Here is a 25,167-nt window from a genome sequence, read left to right on the forward strand (position 1 = left end):
CTTAGATATTGTCTGTTAACTGGCACAACCCTTAATGGGGTTGTCTGGGCATAAAAAAAGTATATTTGCAGGGTTGCATAAAAAGAAGGTATACTCACCTCCCTGCAGCTGAAATACAGACAATCCTGGTCTTCTCTAATCATCACTACTTCCTGGTAACTGATGATGTGCACAGGAAATGTCCTACTTGGCCAATCACTGATTGAGGAAGGACACTACTACAAGACGGATAGTTCCTGCAGGAACAATCAGCGTCATTAGCTACCATAAGTGATGAGGGGACACTGGGAGCATTGGGAAAGGTATGTATAACTTTTTTTTTTAATACCACCTTGCCCCAAGTATCACTTTTTTAATGCCCAGAAAACCCCTTTTGAGTATTAGGTTCACAAAGAAGATAAGACCATGAGGGTTGGTAAAAACCAATTCTGTGCCCCAGATACATCTAAACATACTTAACAACCATAAAAAAAAGATATTAAAAAGGAAAAAATGCTATATATGAGATAAACTATGTTCACACATTGGGATTTGGCAGCCTTCTTTCTGGACAGCTGTCATTTGCTATTGAAGGACACAAATAATGATCATGATCATTATTTGCGGCCTTCATTTACAAATGACAGACGCAAAACCCCAATGTGTGAACATAGCCATAAGCTGTATATGAGATTGCAGCAATGCATCATGAATATATTGGATACCAAAGGGTTAAAGGTATATTCTTATCACCTAAACATTTTCAGGTGATAGGGAATCCAAAAAGATTTGTAGTTTGGCCCATTGGTGTCCCTGTACTGTTGACAGCTCCAAGCTGATCTTCAGGAGTGGTAAGTATGTACTTTAAAGGCAATCTGTCAGCTCCTGAGCCCTACCTAAGATACTGACAGTGTGCTGTAGCTGGCAGTACCCTAGTAAGCATGGTACTTTTTGGTAATTTGTCTGTGCAGTGGATTATGCACAATCTCATGTCTCCTACTGTAATGAAAAGTCAAACAGGAGTTGTTTGTGCCACACTCTGACAAGCCTCACCTCTCCTTCCTCCTCCCTCTTTTTCATGAATATTCAATGCTGCCTGGCCTCCTGCTCGCTCAGCTGTCGGTGCCGAGTTGATCTCTTGGCAGATGAAAAGAACCTCCAATGGTATTTTTTTTGCCATGACATATATACTAAAGAAGAGAACCGAGCACTTTTGATACTCTTGATACATGATAGTCCACCCTGCAGTCTGGAATTGCCTCTTTTATATCATTGATATGTATATTGTATATACTTAATAAAATTAAATAGATTTGTGATCCATATTTACTGTGGCTATGTTTAGTCAATGGATCTCCGTGGTTAATAGGAGGACATTTACTAAGAGACTGAAAGTCATATTTTGTCCGCTGGGACTGTTGTTTACATATATCTGCAGAAAGCAAAAGAAGAACAGAAATCAGTAATAGTTATCTTGTTCCCTTTAAAATACCAATGTTGAAAGTATCTGCAAATCATTCTGGGCTGTCATACTAACGTGTAAAAAATGTGGGAACAATTATAGTGGAAATAATTAGAGACAGTTCACAAATGTATCCTGGGCCCCTATGTAATTGGTCTGTAACAGGGACTCCTAATTATGTGGAACTAATAGGCCATTTAATTCTCGGATTGTACCCTCTTTAACTACAATTTCCATCATGCCTGGACAGCCAAAGCATTAGCTTTGGCTGTCCAAGCATGATGAGAATTGTAGTTTTGCAACAGCTGTAGGGTCGAAAGTTCCCCATCCCTGCTTTAAGGACACATTGAATGTGGCCTAAAGGACCAGGCTAATTTTCATCTTTTTGCATTTTTTCCTCCTGGCCTTTTAAGAGGGGTTTTTGCTCCAAAATTTTTAGTTTTCAACGGGCATCATATTCGTGTAGATTGGACATTTTAATCGCTCTTTATTATTTTTTTCTGATATAGCATGTAACATAAATTCAGCAATTCTGGTGAAAAAGGAGAGGAGTGAGTTAAACTTTTATTGAGGGAGGGGCTATGTCATATATTTTACTCTTTTTAAGTCCCCGTATGGGATTATTACATTCATTCATTGCATTACTAACACTGGTCAATGTATCGCCGTCACGTAACAGGGGCTCCGTCAAGTGACTAGATTGGCGGCTCCACTGCTGTGTGTGGCGTGTGATGTCACTGGTGAGCGACGCTGTCGGCTACAGCTGTCACTAGACATGTGGACTCTCCTATCAGGGCGTTATGTATGTATTAACATGTAGTGGAAAGTGTCAGCTCACAGATAGTAACCTCTCTGGTGCCCGGACTCACATATGGCTCGATGCGTGGATATACAGTACTAAGGAAGAAGTCCAACAATCCAGCACTTGGCAAAGAAGTTTCTCATTTATTCCATAATATTATAATAGACAGCAGAACACCAACAGGCAGTGACCCCACAGATTAGACGCGTTTTGAGCGCATGCGCACTCTTGTTCACCTAGTGCCTCCCCCTCATTACCTTCCTTAAATAGTCACCATACAGGTGTACATACAAGTGAATAGAGGAATACAATTAAAAGAACTAATTACAAATGCTGTGAACATATGGACAAGACATGCGGTTGGTTACTTAAATAAGGAATGGAAGCAAAAGAGTTAATGCACCATATAAAGACACAAACACGAACATGAACATAAGCATAAATGAATATACTTTTGCCATAATAATTAAATGGATACATTTCAGATGTCAAACACACTTCTGTGCGGTAATAACTGAACTATGTGAATAGTGTCTTAACTGCATTCGAGCAGAAACTTTATGTAAATGGCTGTTTCAATGTGTTCATGTTTATTATTACACATGTGTGTCAACAAACGTGTGTTTGTGAAATGGTGCATAGACATAAAGAATGTAAGAAGGAAAAATAATAATAATATTTACATGTCCGCTAATAAGGAATATACCATAATTTGTTAATAGTGATACATAAATTCCTTACGTACATTCATTCCTTCTGGTGCTCTGGTGCCCAACTTAAACTGCCAGTATGCCTCCCGATTTCTAAGAATTTTTTCAGTATCCCCTCCTCTGATTTTCGGGGTAATTTTTTCAATGCCATAGACCAGGGGTACTCAACAACTTTTAGTGAAGGTCCACTTACCGGGGTCTATTGTCAGGTGAAGGTCCGAGCTGAACATCAGTAGGAAACGTGTTTTGTTACTTTGTCACAAACGTTCAACTATTTATATACAGAATTGCTGCTTATTAGCGGGAAAATTGGCATTTTTTTCTCTCTCACCAGCCCTTTGATATTAGGTACAAAGGGGGTGACTGCCCTGGTAGTATATAGCCCCCCTGTTGCTCCCCCAGTAGTGTATAGCCCCTCCTGTGCGCTCTCCTTCAGTAGTATATAGCCCCCTGTTGCTCCCCCAGTAGTATATAGCCCCCCTGTGCGCTCTCCCCCTGTAGTATATAGCCCCCTGTGAGCTCCCCCCAGTAGTATATAGCCTCCCCGTGCGCTCTCCCCCTGTAGAATATAGCCCCCTGTGAGCTCCCCCCAGTAGTATATAGCCCCCCTGTGCGCTATCCCCCTGTAGTATATAGCCCCCTGTGCGCTGTCCCCCAGTAGTATATAGCCCGCTGTGAGCTCCCCCCAGTAGTATATAGCCCCCTCAGTAGTATATAGCCCCCTGTGAGGTCCCCCCTGTAGTATATAGTCCCTGTGCGCTCCCCCCAGTAGTATATAGCCCCTCAGTAGTATATAGCCCCCTGTAAGGTCCCCCCTGTAGTATATAGTCCACCTGTGCGCTCTCCCCTTGTAGATGCTCCCCAGACAGAAAAAAAAAATAACAAAAACAACTCACCTAGCACCTCGTTCCCCGCTGCGGCTGTCTTCGTCTCTTCCCGTCGGTCCGGCCCCCGGCTGATACGCGCTCTGTAGGGATGTCCCAGGGATTCCACAGCAGAGCGCGCATCAGTGACATCAGCGTACGCCGCCGGCCTGCACTTCCGGGAAGGACAGGCCGGCAGCATACACTGAGGTCTGTGGTGCGCGCTCTGCTGGGGAATCCCCGGGACATCCCCAGAGAGCGCGTATCAGCCGGGGGCCGGACCGACACTGCCCCCAGCCCCACAGGCATACTGACATCTAAGGACAGTACGCCTATGGGGCGGGAGGCAGTGCGGTGGGGAGCGGGACGGACCGGATCCGGGGCGGTTAGGAGGTCTGACCAGGGGTCCGGACAGCTGGCCTCCGCGGTCCGGGTTCGGACCGCGGTCCGCCAGTTGAGGACCCCTGCCATAGACAGTTAAACCATCGCATCTACCACCATGGCAGTGTAAAAAATGTGCAGAGGCACCTGATTTGTTACGTAATGGATTACCAGTTATGTCATTGAGGTGTTCTAACGTGCGAATTTTCATTTTACGTGTGGTACATCCCACATATTTAATGTTGCACAATGAACACTCAATGACATAAATGATATTGGTAGAATTGCAATCCATCCTTTGTTTGATGAGAAATTGTTTGTCATTGGAATTATTGTAAAATGTAGTACATGATTTGACATATGTGCATGTTCTACAAGGATAACCTCCACACTTGTAAAAACCATGTTTTTGTAACCAAGTGGGAGTCCTTTTCTCAGTCACAATAAGACTAGGTGACAACAAGTCTCCAAATGTTTTAGCTCTATTGGGAACAATGGCGCAACCCTGCGCTAGTATTTCTGCCAGTTTGGCATCCTCCATCAAAATGTGAATATGATTTTTTATTATGTATTTGATTTGATTAAACGCAGGTGTGTATACCATGGAAAGTACTGGTTTAGACATACTTTTTCTGGAGCGAGATGTATTTTGTTTAGGTGTTACTAACATGTCACGGCTTTTTATAGATACTATGTGTTTTGCTCTATTGAGATAATGGTTTGCATATCCTCTTCTTTTCAGCCTCTGTTCCAACATTGCGGTTTCTTTAAGAAAAACCTCGTTGTTCGTGCAATTCCTCTTGAGCCTGGTTAGCTCACCCACAGGAATTGCACGAATTGTATGTGCTGGGTGATTACTATCTGCCCGCAATACAGTGTTGCCCGATATGGGTTTGTGATATGTGGAGAATTGTATGCTACAAGAAGGTGTACCCTGTACCTGTAAGTCCAAGAATTCAATTGTTTCCTTTTGTAAATTATAAGTGAATTTTAAGTTATAATTATTAACTTAACAAAAATACTCCACAAACAATGGTACGGGAGATACATCTCCATTCCAAATGATAATGACATCATCGATGAATCTCCCGTACCATTGCAAGTGTGAACAAAAAGGATTGGCACTAGAAAAAACAAAATGTTCCTCCCAAAATTACATAGTCAAATGTGCTAGTGAAGGGGAGTGTCTAGCTCCCATAGAAATTCCGCTTCGTTGTAAAAAAAATTTTCGATTAAACATAAAAAAATTGTGGCTAAGTAAGAAAGATCTAACTTCAAGAATGAACTCATTTAGGTCTTTATGTCGTTATTTATGTATTACCTGCTAGGCTTTTTGTTTATTATTTGTCTTATATGCTAATCACAGGTGTGTGTGATACACTGCTTCATGCCCCAATGAGTTAGGGACATGTCTTATGGTCCGGAACAATTACACGGAACGATTATCGTTCGAATTTGCACGATAACGATCGAATTCAAACGATAATCGTACGTGTAAACGCTGCGAACGATCAAACAACGAGCGAGAAATCGTTCATTTTGATCTTTCAACATGTTCTCAAATCATCGTTGGTCGTTGGCAAAAAAAATCGCAGATCATTCCGTGTAAACAGTCTTTCACTGATTTAACCTATGTGCGAGATAGGCTTAAGCGATCGCAAAACGATTTTTCCGTACGATATATCGTTCGGTCTAAATGCTGATCGTTATAAAAAAAAAATTGTTACTTCGAAATCGTTAATCGTGCTGTAAGGGGTTAAGCCGAAGGACACACTCTTACTTTCGCCCCCCGGGCCCCCTGCCTGCATGGGCCCCATAGCAACTGCCTACCCTGCCTCTATGGTAGCTACGCCACTGACCCACAGTCATTGACAGCGGCATCACTCGTGCACCGTGGGGTATGTGGTAGGCGGCTGTCTAGGGCGAGGGGTTAGTATGTGTATGTGGTAGACCGCTGTCTGGGGAGATGAGTATGTGGTAGGTTGCTGTCTGGGGGAAAAGAGGGTGCAGGGGAAAACCAGACCACCCTTACTGCACGGGCCGCATACCAGTTGCATGGTCAGCCTTCATGGTAGCTACGTCACTGCCTTTAAGGAATAATTTAGTGTTATATCTATATAACTGCTCTAGGCTATTTAGTTTCTTTAGATTATTTATTCTTTAAAATATTATTTATCACCATGTTTTCTATTTTAATACCTATGGTAGCTATACTTCAGATATAGACTCTTTCATAGACACTCACACATAGGATAGAGCCTATTTCTTGGGATAGATTCACATCTGTCTCCATGGCTCCTTTTAGAACCTCCATTGCAGAATATGTACAAATGATTGGACAAATATTGTTGCCTGCAGCCTTTTTTGTCAGGTCAAAACCTACCAGGTAAGCAGACAGTACAGCAGAAACCTTTCAAGTCAGTGGGGTCTCTTGGGATCGATTAGTGCCCCTTATGCAGTGGCTCATCTGGCTCTATTCACCGCTGCCAAACCCAATCTATGATGGAGAGCCTAAACAGAGCCAATGCAGATGTGAACGTAGCCTAACCTGTTATAAGTATATCCTGTAGTCATCAACTAAATGTTCTTTTCTTAATATTCCAAAACTGTCCCCAATGACTCTTATCGGATTGGGATAATAATGTCATCTTTCTAAGAATTGGGCTTTGGGATTTGTCATTACCTTCTTGGTTTTTTTTTTCCAGGGAATTATCACTATATATTCTTTTTCATTATAGCCTGGCAAATACTCTGGCTGACGCAATCTAAGTTTTTAAATCATTAAGAAGAATCAGACATCATAGAGGAAGTAAGGATCTTACCAATACTTAAAGGACAACTCCAGTGGATTTTTTTTTTCTTCCGGCAATTAAAATACATTACAGAGTTATATAACTTTGTAATGTGTTTCAAGTATCCCCTTCCCTGTCCCCCCTCCCCCATATCAATTATTTTGCAAACAATGGTTGTTACTTTTAGTTGTGCATGCACAATTCTTTTTCAACATCCTTTCACCGTCTTTACTATTAACCTCAATGGACCTTCAAAAAAGAACCTTCAAAAAAGAACTAGAATAACGTACCAACAGCCGTCACTGTAACGGGCACAAAAACCATGAAATGACGAATATCACTTTCAGAGGAAAAACAATACAGAAAAATCATCATGTGAACAATTGTCAAAGTACAAGCATTTCCATTTTAGTCCATATTGGCCATTACAATTGGTTAACCTGGTCATAGATATTCAGTAACAATAGGACAAACAATCTCTGAACATATTGTCAGAATGGAACACACAACCAGACAGTGGGCCCTGATCTGAAACCATCCACTGTCCCTGCCTAATTGCCTCAGTCGACCCTAGGTGGTCGCGGACAACCACAAAGACGTTCCCTGCACTACGTACGTGGAACACAAAACACGACGGACAGACAAAACACAATAAAGAGTAGTGAACTAGCCAGGTCAAACCGCATGGGCAACGCAGTACAAAGTCAGCAATACAGAAGAGTAGTCACGGGTCAGGCGGGGCGTCAGAATAACGAGTCGAGCAGTCAGAAGGGATTAGGATGGGAAACGTGGGACTAGACAAGGGGGAGCTGGGACCAGGAGTTAACCTAATAGCCAGCGATCAGTAAATGACCACTGGCTCTTTAAATACAGGACCAGGAGCCCAGACCAGAATGTGATTGGTCCGCACTCCTGAGTCCTGATCAATACACATGTGTAGGCTGCAAGCCAGGTGGCAGCGGCGTCTGCCACTCAACTTGAGCCTGATACTACTCAGCTGAGCGTACAGCGCTCAGCTGAGCCGCCGCACATCATCAGAGCCTGCGGCGTCCCCGGTAACCAAGGACGCCGTCGGGTCTCCGTGATGTCACCCGGCCCTGGAGAGGAAGGCGGTGCTGCGCTCCAGCCGGGACAGACGTGGCTGGTGCGCGATCAGGTAAGTACCTGACACATATCTTGAGAACTTTCTTTCCTAAAAAGATCATTCATGGATGAAAAAACTTTCCTGAACTAAAACCTTTTGTCCATGGGTCCATTTACATGGAAAGATTCTCTGACAGATTATCTGCCAAAGATTTGAAGCCAAAGCCAGGAATGGATTTTAAAAGAGGAGAAATCTCAGGCTTTCCTTTATGACCTGATCTCTGTTTATAGTCTGTTTCTGGCTTTGGCTTCAAATCTTTGGCCAGTGATTGGCTGAGCGGCCTATCAGCTGAGACAGGCCGCTCTGAAGCTAGAGCGCGCGGGACCCAGGGAGAAGCACAAAGGAAGAGGAGCCCTGCCACCTGGACAGGTAATGTATGCAGTTTATACAAGAGCTGCAAGCACATCGGTAACGATGTCCCTGCAGCCCTTGTTAAAAGATTATCGGGCCGTGTAATAGGCCCAGTAAACGAGCACCGATCTAGCAGATTGGCGCTTGTCTACAGGTATTATCGGGCCCTCATCGGCCCATGTAATACTACCCTTAAATTTTCCCATTGAATGATCGCTGGCTGATATTGTCCATATGCATCACAGCATTAGGCTGTTCCCACACAGTTTATTTGGTCAGTATTTGAAGACATCAGCCATTGTTTTAAAATAACAAATTATTTTTAAAAATGGTGACCATCCACTCAATTTCAACAGTGTGTGAACAGAGCCTTCCTGTGTTTTTAATTCACTCCTGGTTTTGGTTGCAAAATACTGAGCAAAAATATTGTGTTGGAACATAATCTCAAAATGTAAGGAATGTTAGAAACTATATAGACTAGTCTTCTGCTAATCCGTTTATTATCTAATAAAAGTAACAATTCTGCTGCAGGACAATAGAATGGACATGTAGCTGCAACAGCTGAAGTTATGTTCTAGAGCTACACACTATAATGGCAGGTTTAACCCCTTCAGGACCGGGCTAACTTTTGTTTTTGCGTTTTCGTTTTTTCCTCCTTGTGCTTAAAAGGCCATAGCAGTTGCATTTTTACACCTACAGACCCACATGAGCCCTTATTTTTTGCGCCACTAATTGTACTTTGCAATGACGGGCTGAATTTTTGCATAAAATATGCTGCGAAATCGGGAAAAAAAAATATTTTTGTGCGGTGAAATTGAAAAAAACACAATTCTTTTTCTTTGGGGGGGGGGGGGGGGGCTTCGTTTTTACCCCGTGTGTCCTATGGAAAAACTGACATGTTATGAATGTTCCTCAAGTCGTTACGATTACAACGATATGTAACATGTATAACTTTTATTGTATCTGGTGGCCTGTAAAAAATTCAAACCATTGTTAACAAATATATGTTCCTTAAAATCCCTCCATTCCCAGGCTTATAGCGCTTTTATCCTTTGGTCTATGGGGCTGGTTGAGGTGTCATTTTTTGCGCCATGATATGTACTTTCTATCGGTACCTTGATTGCGCATATGCGACTTTTTGATCGCTTTTTATTACAATTTTTCTGGGTTTGATGCGAGCAAAAATGCGCAATTTTGCACTTTGGGATTTTTTTGCACTTACGCCATTTACCGTATGAGATCAAGAATATGATAAATTAATATTTAGGGCGATTACACACGCGGCGATAGCAAACATGTTTGTTTATTTATTTATTTTTTATTTATAAAATGGGAAAAGGGGGGTGATTCTGACTTTTATTAGGGGAGGGGGCTTTTTATTATTAATGACACTTTATTTTTAACTTTTACACTTATACTAGAAGCCCCCCTGGGGGACTTCTAGTATAAGTGCACTGATGTCTCATTCAGATCTATGCTGCATAGATATGCAGCATAGATCGATGAGATCGGCACTCGTTTGCTTCCGGCTGCAGCCGGAAGCAACCGAATGCCAAGCCGGGATCAGTGCCATTACGGCACAGACCCTGGTCGGCACCAGTCACGGAGATCGCTCCTCCGTGATAACGTCACGGGGGAGCGATCTCCCCACTAGACACCAGGGATAAGCTGCTCTGAAGTCTTCAGATGCAGCTGTCAACTTTGAAAGCTGCATCTGAAGACTTAATTAGCGGGCACGGCGATCGGACCATGCACGCTAATAGCCACGGCCCCGGGCTACATGCGGCACCCGGGACCGCGGCGGTTCAGAGCGGGGTCGCCGCGCAGCCCCGCTCCGAACGCCCCCACCCACGCGAGGACGTACAGTTAGGTCCTCGTGCGGGAAAGGGTTAAAAAAAAAAATATATAGAAAAAAACAATAACAGCAACAGGGTTTTTCACATTATAAAAAATGTCATGTCATGAAAAGTCACAAGGATCTTTGCGCAGAGGGCCTGGACACCATATCATGTGCCAAATGTTTAACTAGCTCCAGTCACTTGGCTTCTTAGTAACCACAAACAATGCACAGTCACTTCACTTTTTTGACAGCAACTTAGAGATCAGTGGGTGTCCCAGCAGATAATGTGCTACAGTGTGACTTAATCCTTAGGTTAGGAAGTTCAGATAAAATCTGCAGCATAACCTCTATTTTTGATCTGTAGAAACTGGTGCACTTGACAGCTGCATCTGAAGACTTACTGCAGCCGTTCCCTGGTGTCTAGTGGGGAGATCGCTCCCCACCCCCGTGACGTAGTCACGGAGGAGCGATCCCCGCGTCTGGTGCCGGCTGGGGTCTGTGCCGTAATGGCGCTGATCCCGGCTGGGCATTCTATTACTTTTGGCTGCAGCAGCCAAAAGCAATAGAACACTGATCTCATCGATCTATGCAGTATAACTATGCTGCATACATCTCTATGAGAGATCAGTGTGCATATTCAGGGGGGCTTCTAGTATATGTGTAAAAAAAAAAAAAGTTGTATTATTAATAAATAATCCCCTCCCCTAATAAAAGTTTGAATCACCCCCCTTTCCCCATTTTATAAATAATAAAAATAAAATAAACATGTTTGGTATCGCCGCGTGCGTAATCGCCCTAAATATTAATTTATCACATTCTTGATCTCGCAAGGTAAATGGCATAACCGCAAAAAAATTCCAAAGTGCAAAATTGTGCATTTTTGGTCGCATCAAATCCAGAAAAATTTGTAATAAAAAGCGATCAAAAAGTCGCATATCAAGGTACCGATAGAAAGTACACATCATGGCACAAAAAATGACAGCTCAAATAGCCCCATAGACCAAAGAATACAAGCGCTATAAGAATAGAGCGATTTTAAGGAACATATATTTGTTAACAATGGTTTGAATTTTTTACAAGCCATCAAATATGGCCTTTTAAGCACAAGGAGGAAAAAATGAAAACACAAAAACCAAAATTAGCCCGGTGCAGAAGGGGTTAAAGGAGGACTATTAGCAGGTTACACAAATTTAACCTGCTGATAGCCCCTATAGCGCCCGGGATGCTGAGGAGGAAGGTGTGTGCTGTTAGCCGGGGTAAACTCTGCTCCAGAGCACCGTTGGGAGCATGGCCCCACCCCTTCCATTTATTATCATTAGAAGGGGCAGGCCGGATGACGCAGAAGTACTCCTAACAGTGATCCAGAGCAGAGTTTACCCAGACCAAAAAGCGTGGGACCGACACAGAGAAGGAAGGTAAAGCCCCTATTACACGGGGCACTGTCAGCGCTCGTTTGCTCCTTATTCCCCGCTCGCTGCCGCCGCTATTACTCAGCAGCAAGTGGGTGAGTACAGGGGTGGCCGAGGAGAGCTTCGGAGAGGCTGCCAGGGTGATTGCTTGATTGTCCAGGCAGCCCATGGAGGATAGCGGCGGTCTGCTGCCGCTACTCCTATTCCATGGAGCAACGGCAGCAGATCGCTGATATCATAGTCTTTTGTCTTTCAACATGTTGAAAGACAAACAACAACAACGATCAGCTGACATAGTTCATGTCGGCTGATCGTTGCCTTCTATTACACAGGACGATTTGCGTCCGTAACAGATTATATCGGCAAAATACGGTCGATAATCCTTTCGTGTAATAGGGCCTTTAGACACATATGTTCCTCCTCCGCGTCCCCGGTGCTATAGAGGTCAATCAGCAGGTTAGATTCATCTAATCTGCTGATAGTTCCCATTTATTTTGTACTTTACTAGGCCTTTGGTTTAATTCTATATAGAACACTTTTTAATGAAAACATACTCCACGGTAAGCAGCATAATAGGAACCAAATCTGGAATGTGGTCTACAAAATCAAGAAGTGCCTCAACTCTGAGAATCCGTCAATGGGGAAAACACAATCATATTCTTAAAATTGGGTCTGCATAGAAGTTTGCATTTGCAAATGATATAAACTTTGTAGGGGAACTTTGTCATGTGAGAAAAAGTAACCAAGATGTGAAAAACTTCAAAAACCATTAGAAGTTTTCCCTAATAAACTTCCTTTGTTTGCACATTCTCTTTCACATTTCAAATTCCAAATTCCACTTTTCAAATTCCAAATTCCACCAACTTGTCAAACTATATAAATTGGCAGAAATTCTTTTTTGTCATTCAAAAATTGTATCCACAAAATGTACTGTTAAGCGCTTAGCCCGGACTGTAATTGCGGCAAGGATTGTCTCATAGAAGTTTGTAGGAGCGTTCGTAATTTTTGTGGATCCGTAATTTTTCAGAAAGAAACGTCTGTAATGTGCACAAATCCGTAAAAAATGCGAATGAGTAATCATCTTTCAACTATCGCCTGCCCATTTTTTGCTGATCTACAATAAATATGGATGCATTATGGCAGAATTTTTGGAGGATTGCTGGCGAAGATTGCGGATGATTGCAGACATCATATATGATCCTGAAAAATGACTGAAAGTGAATCTGTACCCACAATCTGTCCTCCCCAAACCACTTGTACATTCCGATAGCTGCTTTTAATCCAAGATCTGTCCTGGGGTCCGTTCGGCAGGGGATGCAGTTATTGTCCTAAAAACAACTTTTAATCCTGCAGCGCTGTGTCTAACGGCTGGGGCTTACATCCGTCCTTCCTCCTCACCCTTCCTCCTCTCTAGCGGAATCAATTCTTTAGGCTTAAAAAAGATCTGCTGCGGGACATTCGTGCATAAATTCTACCATGTGAACACAGAGCATAAATCCCATTGAACACAATGGGACACTGCTCTGTACATATTTTACGGGCGGATTAGTTGCTGAGCGAGTGTTTGCTCGTCTGTAGACTGATAGCTGGCTCTGTTACACAGGGCGATATCTACCTGATTCAGCAGATAGTCGCTTCATGTAATAGAGCCTTTAGCAGTGCAGGTAGAGTTGATAATGCTTGCATACACAATCTTTGCATAGCATTGAACATGTGAAAACATTCCCCTCTTATCTCCTGCATGCTTACATCATTTTATCTAATTCTAAGAGCAAGGAGGATGGCAGGATACAACGTGAATCCTATTATCAGCTTGTAAAGATGGTGTTTATACAGTATCAAAGGAGCTTTGTGAGATTAGAAAAATGTTGACATCCTGGGCTGTGCCTATTATTGCAGCTAAGACCAATCCAATTGTACTGCTGTCAGCGCAGGCTGCCATGACACAACCAGGAAGGGAGCAGAGAGGACAGAGACAATGAGCCCTGTGCTTGGCCCCACCTAGCTGTCCCTATTTACTTGCCTGAAGATAACCATAGGCAGCTGCAAGCAACTCAGCGATGTTCCCTACCCTGTGCCATAGGTGTAAACACAAAACAAGACAAGACAGACAAACACCAAGGGATGGTTGTACAGCACGGGGTTAAAGGCAAAGTGGTAAAAAATCTGAATCCAAAGAATCGTCAGAGTTACGAGAGCAGAAATCAGATAAGCCAGATACAGAGATACAGGATGACAGCACGCTCAGACAAGAACAATAGCACTAGAGTCTGGGTTAGTGAACTATTTATGGGATGCCAGGAGCCTGGTGTGACTGGTGCGGACCCTGACATCCCAGCCACACATAGAAAAGAACAGTAGAACCAAGATTGGCAGAGAAGGATGTCAAACAAGTAGCAAAACCCAACTTAACGGTTTGAAGGCCAGAGAAAGCTTAGCAGGGGAAGAGATGGGTGTGGTGGGGATTCAACTATTACAGCAGAGAGAATAGAACTGTGGTCAGACTAGTGTACATGAGAAACATAAAAGCACAAGATCACAGTAGAAAACACCTTCTCTGCCAGCTGGACGATAGCACAGAAGTCTAAACAGGTGCGGATGTTACAACAACCTGCTGATTCAATGTGTTATAGGATACAACACTCAAAATATGTACAGTATTCCTTCTCAGATGTAAGTGAAATCTGTAGTTTTGCTGCTTAATGATGAATAAGCCACAAAAAAAATAAAACAATGCAAGTGCCTAATGATGATATGTAAAATGGTAACATCTGTTGTGTGACACGCAATTGGCCAATATCTACATAATATCATAAATCGAGTAATATGGTAAATTGTCAACCAATCTCAGACAGCTTCTTATATTGTGTAATTTCACATAGGATTCCACTCAATAGAAAAACAGTGTTGGCCTATGTGCCCAGAATGTGTTTTTAGGTAAAATAATGGCTATTATTGTATAATGGAGGGCGTAAATATATATCATGATCATTATTAAAGCGACTCTGTACCCACAAAAGAGCCTTTTAATCCAAGATCTGTCCTGGGGTCTGGCAGCCCTGTGTCTGGCAGCCCTGTGTCAAATGGCCATGGCCTAGAATATCTGTGCCCTAACTTTGCACCACCCCTCCTCCCCACCCTCTTCATCATTAGGAATGCTCCTAGAACATTTTCTCCTTTCTCAACATTGCCTTAACAAACCAGCCCATGTGCCTGGGGCATTCCTAATGATGAGGAAGGCGGGGAGGAGAGACGGAGAGGTTGTGCCAGCCTAATGCATACACAATCTAGGCCACGGCAGTTTGACATAGGGCTGCCAGTTTAAAAGTTGTTTTTTAGGGTATATTCACACGGACGGGCTCGCAGCGAGATTCTCGCGGCGAGCCCGGCAGGTCCTGGCAGTTCCCATACACTACATACTTGCTGCGGTCTAAACGACCGCAGCGAGTATGTAATTATACCGCCCTTAACCCCTTCTGCTCCCCCGCTGTAAGCATACTTTACCTGTCCTTGCTGCACGGGTCCGGCGTCCTGCTCTCCTGTCCGGCCAATCAGTGGCTGCGGCTGGGCAACACACTAATTGGCCGGACAGGAGAGCAGGACGCCGGACCCGTGCAGCAAGGACAGGTAATGTATGCTTACAGCGGGGGAGCAGAAGGGGTTAAGGGTTAATCTCGCTGCGAGCCCGCCCGTGTGAATATACCCTTAGGACAATAACTGCATCACCTGTCGAAAGGACCCCAGGACAGATCTTGGATTAAAAGCAGCTATCTGAAGGTACAATCGGTTTGGGGGGGGGAGGGTGTCAGATTGTGGGTACAGAGTCACTTTAAGGGCCGTCCTTATCAAACAATGGCCGTTTTTTCACCTGAAAACGATGTTGTAGGTACAAAGCCTCAAATCATAAAATAATATATTGAAAACATGATTTCAAATCATAACCATTATTAGTAATAAAACAGATCAATAACTTTCCTCCTTTTACTTTGAGATACCTAGGTTAGCATTGGAAATGTGTATTGGTTTTAGAACTTATATAATCAGTAAAAAAAAATCTTACAAAGAAATGATGTTCACACAATTTTTTGTTAATAAAAAATTCCATTCCATAATAAAATTTTAAAGGGGTTGTCCAGCGAAAAAATTTCTTTCAAATCATCTGGTGTCAGAAAGTTATATACATAGATTTGTAATTTACTTCTATTAAAAATCTCAAGTCTTCCCATACATATCAGTAGAGATGAGCGAACCAGCCAGATTTCTGGTTCGTATGAATCAGAAATCTCGGCGGCTGACTCCCGCTGTCTGTTCCCTCCGTGCAGCGGGTGGATACATCGTAAGGTTTGCTCATCTCTACTTATCAGCTGCTGTATGCCTTTCAGGAAATGTTGTTTTATTTAAATTCAGAGTGCTCTCTGCTGACATCTCTGGCTGAGACAGGAACTGTCCAGAGCAGGAGAGGTTTTCTATAGGGATTTGCTACTGCTCTGGACAGTTCCTGACATGGACATGTCCGCAGAGAGCACTGTTTCTGAATTTAAATAAAACAACATTTCCTGCAGGACATACAGCAGCTTATAAGGATAGGAATACTTGATATTTTTTAAATAGAAGTAAATTACAAACCTATATAACTTTCTAACACCAGTTGATTTGAAAAAAACCAAAACATTTTTGCAGGACAACCCCTTTAAATCAACCCCTTTTCCCCATTTTATAAATAAAAAAATATAAATAAATGAATAAATAAACATATTTGATATTGCTGCATTTGTAAGTGCCCAAACTATTATTATAGTTATAAATTATCACATTCCTGATCATGCATGGTAAACAACGTAAGCGCCCCAAAAAATGCCAAAGTACAAAACTGCAGATTTTTAGTCACATCAAATCCAGAAAAATTGTAATAAAAAAGTTGCATATATGCAAGCAAGGTACCAATAGAGTGTACAGATCATGGTGGAAAAAAAAAGCATTATAAAATGGTAATAGAGCACTTTTAAGAACATTTTACCATAGGGTAACCAGCGTAAACAAAACGTCACTCCCCCTTAATGAAGTAAAATGGTTTTTTTTTGTTTTGTTTTTTTTTCAATTTCACCACGCAAATAATTTTTTTCCTGTTCCGCAGCATAATTTATGGAAAAGTTTAATTTGTCTTTGCAAAGTACAATTGGTGTCTCAAAAAATAGGGCTCATGTGGGTCTGTACGTGAAAAAGTGCTATGAACTTTTAAACATGAATAGGAAAAAGTGAAAATTGCCTCTGCTACCACCCTCTGGTCACAAGAAGGAGTGCAGATTTTCCTTCCTTTGCTATATTTTTTGTTTGTTAGGCTGAAGAAAGACTTCAGTCCATTCAGAACAGCCTGTTACCCTATATTGTTGATCCAGAAGAAGGAAAGAAATCTATGTGGTATGAGAAAATTTTCCTCATTTTCCTGAATCCAAATCTGGCAGTTAGAATCAATCCCTGGATCAATCACTTTTCTATTTAATACACTATTTATTACACTTCCAAGACCTAATGCACTCTTTTTTGAGTTCACCATTACCACTTCCTCTGGCAGAGAGCTCCATAGTCTCACTTCTCTTACAGTAAAGAATCCCCTTCGCTACCAGTGTAGAAACATTTCTCCTCTCCACCTGGAGCATGTCCCCTTGTTACATATATAGTCTTTGGTATAAATAGAACAAAGGAGAGATCTTTGTACAGCCCCAGATATATTTATACATAGTTATTGGGTTGGCCATCAGCTGTCTTTTTAAAAGCTAAAAACCCCTAACCCTATCTATGATATAACATGACCACAAGACATTAATATGTTGTGCATAGTATATGCACATAAGATAATTTCTGGGAATCAGCTATCAAATTGTAAGATCTAATGGTGCGTTTACACAGGCAGATTTATCTGACAGATTTTGGAAGCCAAAACCAGGAATGGATTTGAAAAGAGGAGAACTCTCAGTCTTTCCTTTATGACCCGTTCCCTGTTTATGGTCTTTCCCTGGCTTTGGCTTAAAAAATCTGCCAGATAAATCTGCCTGTGTAAACGCACCATTATAGCTTCCCATTTGTGAAGTACCCATGCCATTCCTCACTTTCTCAATTCTACATACAATAAGACTAGATAACTCCCCCTGGTGGCATTGAGAGAAATGTCTGGAAAGCCCTGACAGATTTCTAGGGAACTAATCTGATGGTATCTTGCACATCTGGTATGTGTTCCATGATTAATTTCATGCGATGCATCCCATCTACTGCGCTCTACAAGAGGAGCATTCTGTATGTTAACCCTTAGTGGTAAGCCAGATTAGTTTCTTATCACTATCGGGCAACACACTAGGGCAGTGTCGGACTGGAGTATCTTGGGGCCACCAGTAAATTTAATTCTAAGGGCCCACCCTACATATACAGATATACCCAGCGCTAAACCTTTCATATTACAACTTTGCACAACGCTGTGTATATGACCAGCGATGCTATCTCACTGCTAGTAATTTGTACATATGTATGTATATTTATGGTGGTGTCCATGTTGCTATGATTGGTGTCACTTGAAAAAACCTTTTGACAAACCTTGCAGATGTAGGGAAAAACCTTGCTTTCATGTTTTTTCTTCAAGATTTGAGTGTCCCTTTAACCCCTAGATGACTTAGGACATACCGGTACGTCCTGGAAGTCTGTGCCCAGACGACAATCAGCAGCCGGCACCTCACCGTTAATGACACACTGCAGCGCGCAATTAACTCCTTAAACGCTGCCGCCGTGGTGTTTAAAGGACAACTCCGGCGAAAATTTTTTTTGGCTTATTTAACACACATTACAAAGTTATATAACTTTGTAATGTGGTTAAATACCCGGTCTGGCCCCCTTCCCCCACTTTCCGACCCCCGACCCCCCACCCCGGAAGTTAAAGAATATATACATTACCTATTACGGTCGTCACGGTCCTCTTCTCTGGTGTCGGGTGATGTCAGAGCTGGGGGCGGTCCGCGTCTTCTTCCTTCTCGGCGTCTTCATTGAGAGTGAATGGGAGAGAAAAGGCTGCTGGTGCACATGCGCACCAGCAGCCTTTTCATTGGCTGGAGCGCATCACATGGCTTCCAGCTTGCTCAGCCCTGATTGGCTGAGCTTGCTGGAAGCCATGTGATGCGCTCCAGCCAATGAAAAGGCTGCCGGTGCGCAAGCGCGCTGGCAGCCTTTTCTCTCTCATGGACCCGGAAGAAGGAGACATCGCTGGACGGCGGACGCAGGTGACGGTGAGGCGGACGGCGGGCGAATGGAGTGGCGATCGTCACCGGAGGGATGGTGAGTATGGTGTCTGTGTGTGTCTGTGTTTTTTTTTTTTTTGGGGGTCCCGCCGGAGTTGTCCTTTAAGTGTAAGTGACAGGGGGAGTCCCCTGTCACTTACCGATCGAGACCCCCGCAGTGCGACTGTGGGGGTTCCGATCATTAACACGGACCGCCGGAGCTCTCTCACCTGCCTCTGTGCGATCCGATCGGCGCTGTGCGATCGATCACTGAGCCTGCACGGGAAGGCTCAATGAGCAGAGCGCAGATAACACTGATCAATGCTATGCCTATGGCATAGCAGTGATCAGTGTAAAAATCAAAGTAGTGTATGTCCAAAGGGACTTCAAATCCAAAGGGACTTCAAATGTGTAAAAAAAAAAGTTAAAATCACTAATACACTACCCCAAAGCCCCTCCCCCAATAAAAGTTGAAATCACCCCCCTTTCCCATTATATAAATAAAACATTTAAAAATAAATAAATAAACATATAATATACCGTAGCAATTGTCTGATCTATTAAAATATAACAAGCACCATTGCGAATGGCGTAGACGATTTTATGTTACATTATATACAAAAAAAATCAATAAAAAGTGATCCAAACGTCTGATCTTCACAAATATGGTATTAATAAAAACTAGAAATCATGGCAGAAAAAATGACGCCCCATACAGCCCCATAGGTGTAAAAATAAAACCGTTATAAGCGTCACAATAGGCCCATTTTATTAATATTTAATTGCCAAAAAAAAGGATTTTTATAAAAAAAAATATATATAACATTAGAAAATCTGTGTAACCTGCATATGGTTGTGTTCGGACTGACCTATAGAATAATGGTATCATATCGATTTTACCATATAGTGCATTACGTAGACACAGGAACCCCCAAATGTTACCATATTGCATTCTTTTTTACGATTTCACCAATTTATATCCTCATAAATAACAATTTTGGGGTTCCATCATACATGTTATGGTAAAAATGAAAGATGCCATTACAAAGTACAACTATTCCTGTAAAAAACAAGCCCTTACATGGCATTGAAGATAGAAAACTGAGAGTGCTAGAGCTCTTAGAAGGGGAGGAGGGAAAAACGAAAGCGCAAAGAACAAAATTTGCGCAGTCCACTCCTGGTTTTGGTTGCAATATGGGGACCACAATACTGGCTGAAATATACGTAGTGTGAACCCAGTAAGCTTTAAAGGAATTCTCTACAAATAAAATAAAAAATATAAAGAGCAGCAAATGTTATAAAATATATATTAGAAAAAAAAAAACAAACTTTACAACTATTATACATGAAAATATGTGCTGAAAAAATGTATGTTATGCCTACAATATACGCCACAGTTCACACTGTGTATTTTTATATACTTTATATAAGAAAGCTGAAAGTTACATATTCCAGGCGTATTGCTGGGTTGTGTCGATCGGATCCGTCAAAATGTTTGGGTTCAGTAACGTTATCTGAACCCAAACACTCAGCATTTGACTCCCAGCGACTACATGATTAGACTTGCAGCTTTCTGCTGGGTTCACACTGTGCGTTTATGATGCGATTTGGTTGGTAAACTCCCAAGTCTCTCAATAAGTTCACCAATCAAAATGCATGTTAAGAATGCATCTGATACACGCATTGTGTGAACACGGCCTTCTCCCAGAAACAGCTCCACTCCTGTCTATAGGGTGTATTTGCTATTGCAGCCAGCTCCATTGAAATGAATGGGGGAGATTTATCAAACATGGTGTAAAGTGAAACTGGCTCAGTTGTCCCTAGCAACCAATCAGATTCCACCTTTCATTCCTCACAGACTCTTTGGAAAATGAAAGGTGGAATCTGATTGGTTGCTAGGGGCAACTGAGTCAGTTTCACTTTACACCATGTTTGATAAATCTCCCCCATATGACTCCACCTGCAGCTTGTGGACAGGTGTGATGCTGTTTTTACAAGAAGACAACCAGGTTGTTCTGAACCTAGACCTTCTTCCTGCCCTTTAGGGATGGTCCGAACCAAGTTCGGTTCGGGTTCGTATGAACCTGAACTTTAGGAAATAGTTCCCGCTGTCGGCCCGCTCTGTGGAGAGGGTGGATACAGCGGGAGGACCGCCTGGAAAACTGGGATACAGCCATAACCATAGGCTGTATCCCAGTTTTCCAGGCGGTCCTCCCGCTGTATCCACCCGCTGCACGGAGAGGGCAGACATCGGGAATCTGATGCCAAGCGTTCGGTTTCATACGAACCCGAACCTCAGCAGTTTCGGACCATCCCTACTGCCCTTCTATGTACATACATGTCGATAATGCAGGAGGGTCCTATGGAGCAGGCTCATTATGGTCATGTTGGGGGTTGTAGTGCTTTATGTATAGCCAATAAAAGAATTGTATTATGGTATTGTCCAGTTGTCAGGTTATTTTGGGGGTTGTAGTGTTCTATGCAGAGGCTATAATAGAAATAGATTATGGTCATGTTAGGGGTTGTAGTGTTGTAGGTAAAGAGTATTATAGAATTTGTATTTTGCTCTCGGGCAGTGGTCGGGTCATGTTGGGGGTTGTGGTTTTCTATATAAAGGGCATAATGAAAATAGATTATGGTCATGTTAGGGGTTGTTATGTTCTATGTATACAGCATAATAATAATGTACTATGGTCACATTGAGAGTAGTAATGTTTTATGTTTTTACAGAATAAAACCGTGTTATATGTCCCAATAGGATTTCTGTACAGAAAATCTAGACGTTTTCCACACTCTTGACAAATCACACAGAAATTAGATATATATGCCCACATAATATGCACACACACACACACACACACACACACACACACACACACAATACACAAATCTAAACAAATGCATATTACATATATGCATAGATAATACACACACATATGCATCATACATACAGACTCACATAATATACATACTTCATGTCCACACACACAGATTTACCTCTGGTACAGGAAAGCACCAGGTACAGCTCACATGCTGTCAGATTTGAAGCTCCAGGGCCAGTCTGTGCAGGCTGCAGCCCCTCTTCCTCCCCTCCTCCTGTGTCCCAGCTGCCAGCAGCAGCACATAGAGCAGTTCACTAAGTGAATTTTATTTTTCACTACCTGGTCAACACCGGCGCAATTCCGCAATCAGTGCCAGTTTCTTCATGTGCACCAGCTCGCTTTATGCAGTGGAGGCTGGCCTGGCGCCCCCAGTGTAATGATATTCCCTTAGTGATGCGCCTCCATTAGGATCAAGCTTGGCCATGTCACCCAGCGGAGGGGATATCATTACACAGGGGTGTCGGGCCTGCCTCCACTGCATAGAGCAGGCTGGTGCATGTGAAGAAACTGGTGCTGATCGCGGGAACCAGACAGCGTTTTGAAAAATGGACCGTGCCACCCACTTTGTGCCGACCAGGTAGTGAAAAAATGATTCACTTAGCAAACTGGTACATTCACTTTAATCAGGATCTTAAAACATTTAGCCTAAGGGTATAAACACATACACCGTATATGCAGCGTATTTACTGCTGCGATACGCAGCAAATACGCAACAAATACGCAGCAGATTAGATCTAAATAACTGAACACAGCATCAAATCTGCACCATCAAATCTGCTGCAGATCTGCTGCGTATTTGCTGCGTATACGGTGTGTGTGTTTGTACCCTAAGGCTGGGTTCACACTACGTAAGTTTCCGGCCGTAGCGCGCTCCGTGAATAAGCGGCCGGAGATTTACATAGTTTGCCTACAATGGAAAGTATAGGATCTACGGCTGCACAGTTCACACTACGTATAAACTTACGCTCGGATCGTATGCGGCGCCGTAAAAAATGAACCAGACCATTGTTTCGGGACGGAAATGCTGTAACTTACGCCCGTAGCGTAAACAAGCGGTCCCGTGCGGAGTGGTGATTTCTTCATTTTTACACTTTGATTTGCCGATCCAAAAGTTTCTGTGGGGTGTCTGGGGCTAGCCGAAGATATCCAAGTAAAAGACCGCTGTCAGATCGCTACGTACGCTGCTCGGGAAGTGTACATAGATTACGGGTGTAAGTTCGCGGACCGTACGTAGCCGGTCGCAACTTGCGTAAATCCCGGCCGGAGTTTTACATGAAAAATATGCGGCCGGACATATACGTAGTGTTAACATAGCCTTAGGGTGCGTTCGCACCTACAGGATCTGCAGCAGATCTGCAGCAGATTTGATGTTGTGTTCAGTTATTTAAATGAAATCTGCTGCAGAAAATCAGCTGCAGATCCTGTAGGTGTGAACGCACCATAAGGGTACAAACAGGGGCGTAGCTAATGTCTCATGGGCCCTGGTGCAAGAGGTCAACTTGGGGCCCCCCTAAGAAAAAAGTCCCCTCTACCCTAAGGCTATGTTCACAAAGCATTAAAGTATGGCCGTTGTTGCCATCGGCAACAACGGCCGTACTTTGTACAGGTGGAACACTCCCTTTTTTTCTATGGGATCCCGGCCAGAGTGTACACACATCATATACCCTCCGGCCGGGATCCCATACAACGCTGCAAACAACTGACATGTCAGTTTTCTGCGGCCACAATTCAGTGAATTGCGGCCGCAGAAAGACCTGTCCGTTCACACAATGAAGTGAGCGGCTCCGGACGCTTGCTTCATTGTGTGCTATGAGGTGCTCTGATGTGGACACGCTGATGCGCCCACATCAGAACACTGCAGCCGGAAAGATGATCTGTGCAGAGATCGGCCATTCCGTGATCCGGCTGGATCACGGAACGGCTGGTCTCATACGCTGTGTGAACATACTCTAAAATAGTACAGATAAGTACAGATGAGCACACGGCAAATGCACCTCACACAGCTCAGTCCATAGTAGAATACAACATTTATAGGGCTCAGAGAATTGGGATGTAAGGTGATTGCTTCTTTCAAAAGAGTTGTGTCTTTGTTTTAGGCTGCTGCCACACACAGTTCTGTCACACACTGCAGTTTTGAGAGGGCGGGGGGCAAAAAGTATAATTTCTCCCACAATAAAGAGACCTCATAGAAGAAAAAATTGTAATGAAAGATACAAATTACTATGATGGGAACTGTTACTGTAATGTGTATGGCAGCTACAGTGTGCAGTGTCAGTGTATACTGCTGCCCTGTCCTTATATTCAGGAGCCAGGGTGAGAAGTCCTCTCCAGTAACCAGTCATAGTAACCAGAAAGTGATTGCTTTCCTAGCAATATTTTGTATGATAGGAAAACACTTTTTAAAGGCTGACTTCCACCTGCCTGGCTGTGTATAGGTGGTGTGAAATATTGAACAGAGGAAACTCCAAGTTTTCTGGTGCTGGACAAGTGGTGATCAATAAACCCCCGATGCAGCTGTTTATAGAGAATAAGAGATCATAAGTTAGGGCTACATGGAGATTTTCTGCAGCAGGGAGGGAACTGGAGGGGACAGGGAAAAAGTGGATCCATTCTGTAAACTCACTAGCAGCTGTACAGTACTTGTAGCTACTACTGAGGAAACTCACAATAAATCCCCCTTAAGAGCTCCGGAGCTGTGACCTCCTGCCCCTGTGTGTGTCTGCTCCAGTAAGGGGGAGGAAGCCTGATAAGGACAGTGTGCAGGAGCCCAGACAAACCTGACAGCCTGATACACAGCCCCCAAGCCCCCGACCCACTCACTCTGATGATGCTTCCTCCGCCCTCCGGTCCCGACAGCTGCTTATGAGGAGGTGAGTGCTGCACATGACCAGCCCCCTGCTTCAGTGGAGAGAGGAGGGGGATGTGCGATCCCTGACTCGTCCTGGTGAGGGTCCTCAGCTCTGCAGCCTGCCGCTGAAGACTGTCAGACATACAGGGGGCAGGGCCTCAGGCCCCCTATCGGCTCCAGCACTTCCTGTGTAGCGGCAGCAGCCTGCATCCATGGGTTTGTGGGATGCGAGCAGCTGCACAAGGTTGGTTAGATTGTGAATTGGCAAGGGGGGGGCGGCCGGGCCCCTCTGACTGGCGGGCCAGGTCACAACTGCGACCCTTGCGACCACTGTAGCTACGCCCCTGGGTACAAACCCACTTGCCGGATCTGCAGCGAGTCTCCTTGCTGCGTTTTTGCAGCGAGACTCGCTGCAGATCCCAGCCCTATACTTTTTGTCTTTACA

The 25,167-nt window shown here is 43.4% G+C and overlaps 1 protein-coding gene across 2 annotated transcripts in view; it reads right to left on the reverse strand.

Annotated features, from left to right (window-relative positions):
* LOC138796991 (permeability factor 2-like) overlaps positions 1 to 24,826 on the reverse strand; it is a 45,362-nt gene extending 20,536 nt beyond the window's left edge. For both annotated transcript variants that reach the window (XM_069976754.1, XM_069976755.1), the window contains exon 1: positions 24,695 to 24,826. The gene's annotated coding sequence lies outside the window, so the exon portion shown is untranslated. The remainder of the gene's footprint in view (positions 1 to 24,694) is intronic.
* Between the last annotated feature and the right edge of the window lie 341 nt (positions 24,827 to 25,167).

This window comes from Dendropsophus ebraccatus, chromosome 7 (assembly GCF_027789765.1).
Source record: "Dendropsophus ebraccatus isolate aDenEbr1 chromosome 7, aDenEbr1.pat, whole genome shotgun sequence".
In the NCBI taxonomy this organism is placed as follows: domain Eukaryota; kingdom Metazoa; phylum Chordata; class Amphibia; order Anura; family Hylidae; genus Dendropsophus; species Dendropsophus ebraccatus.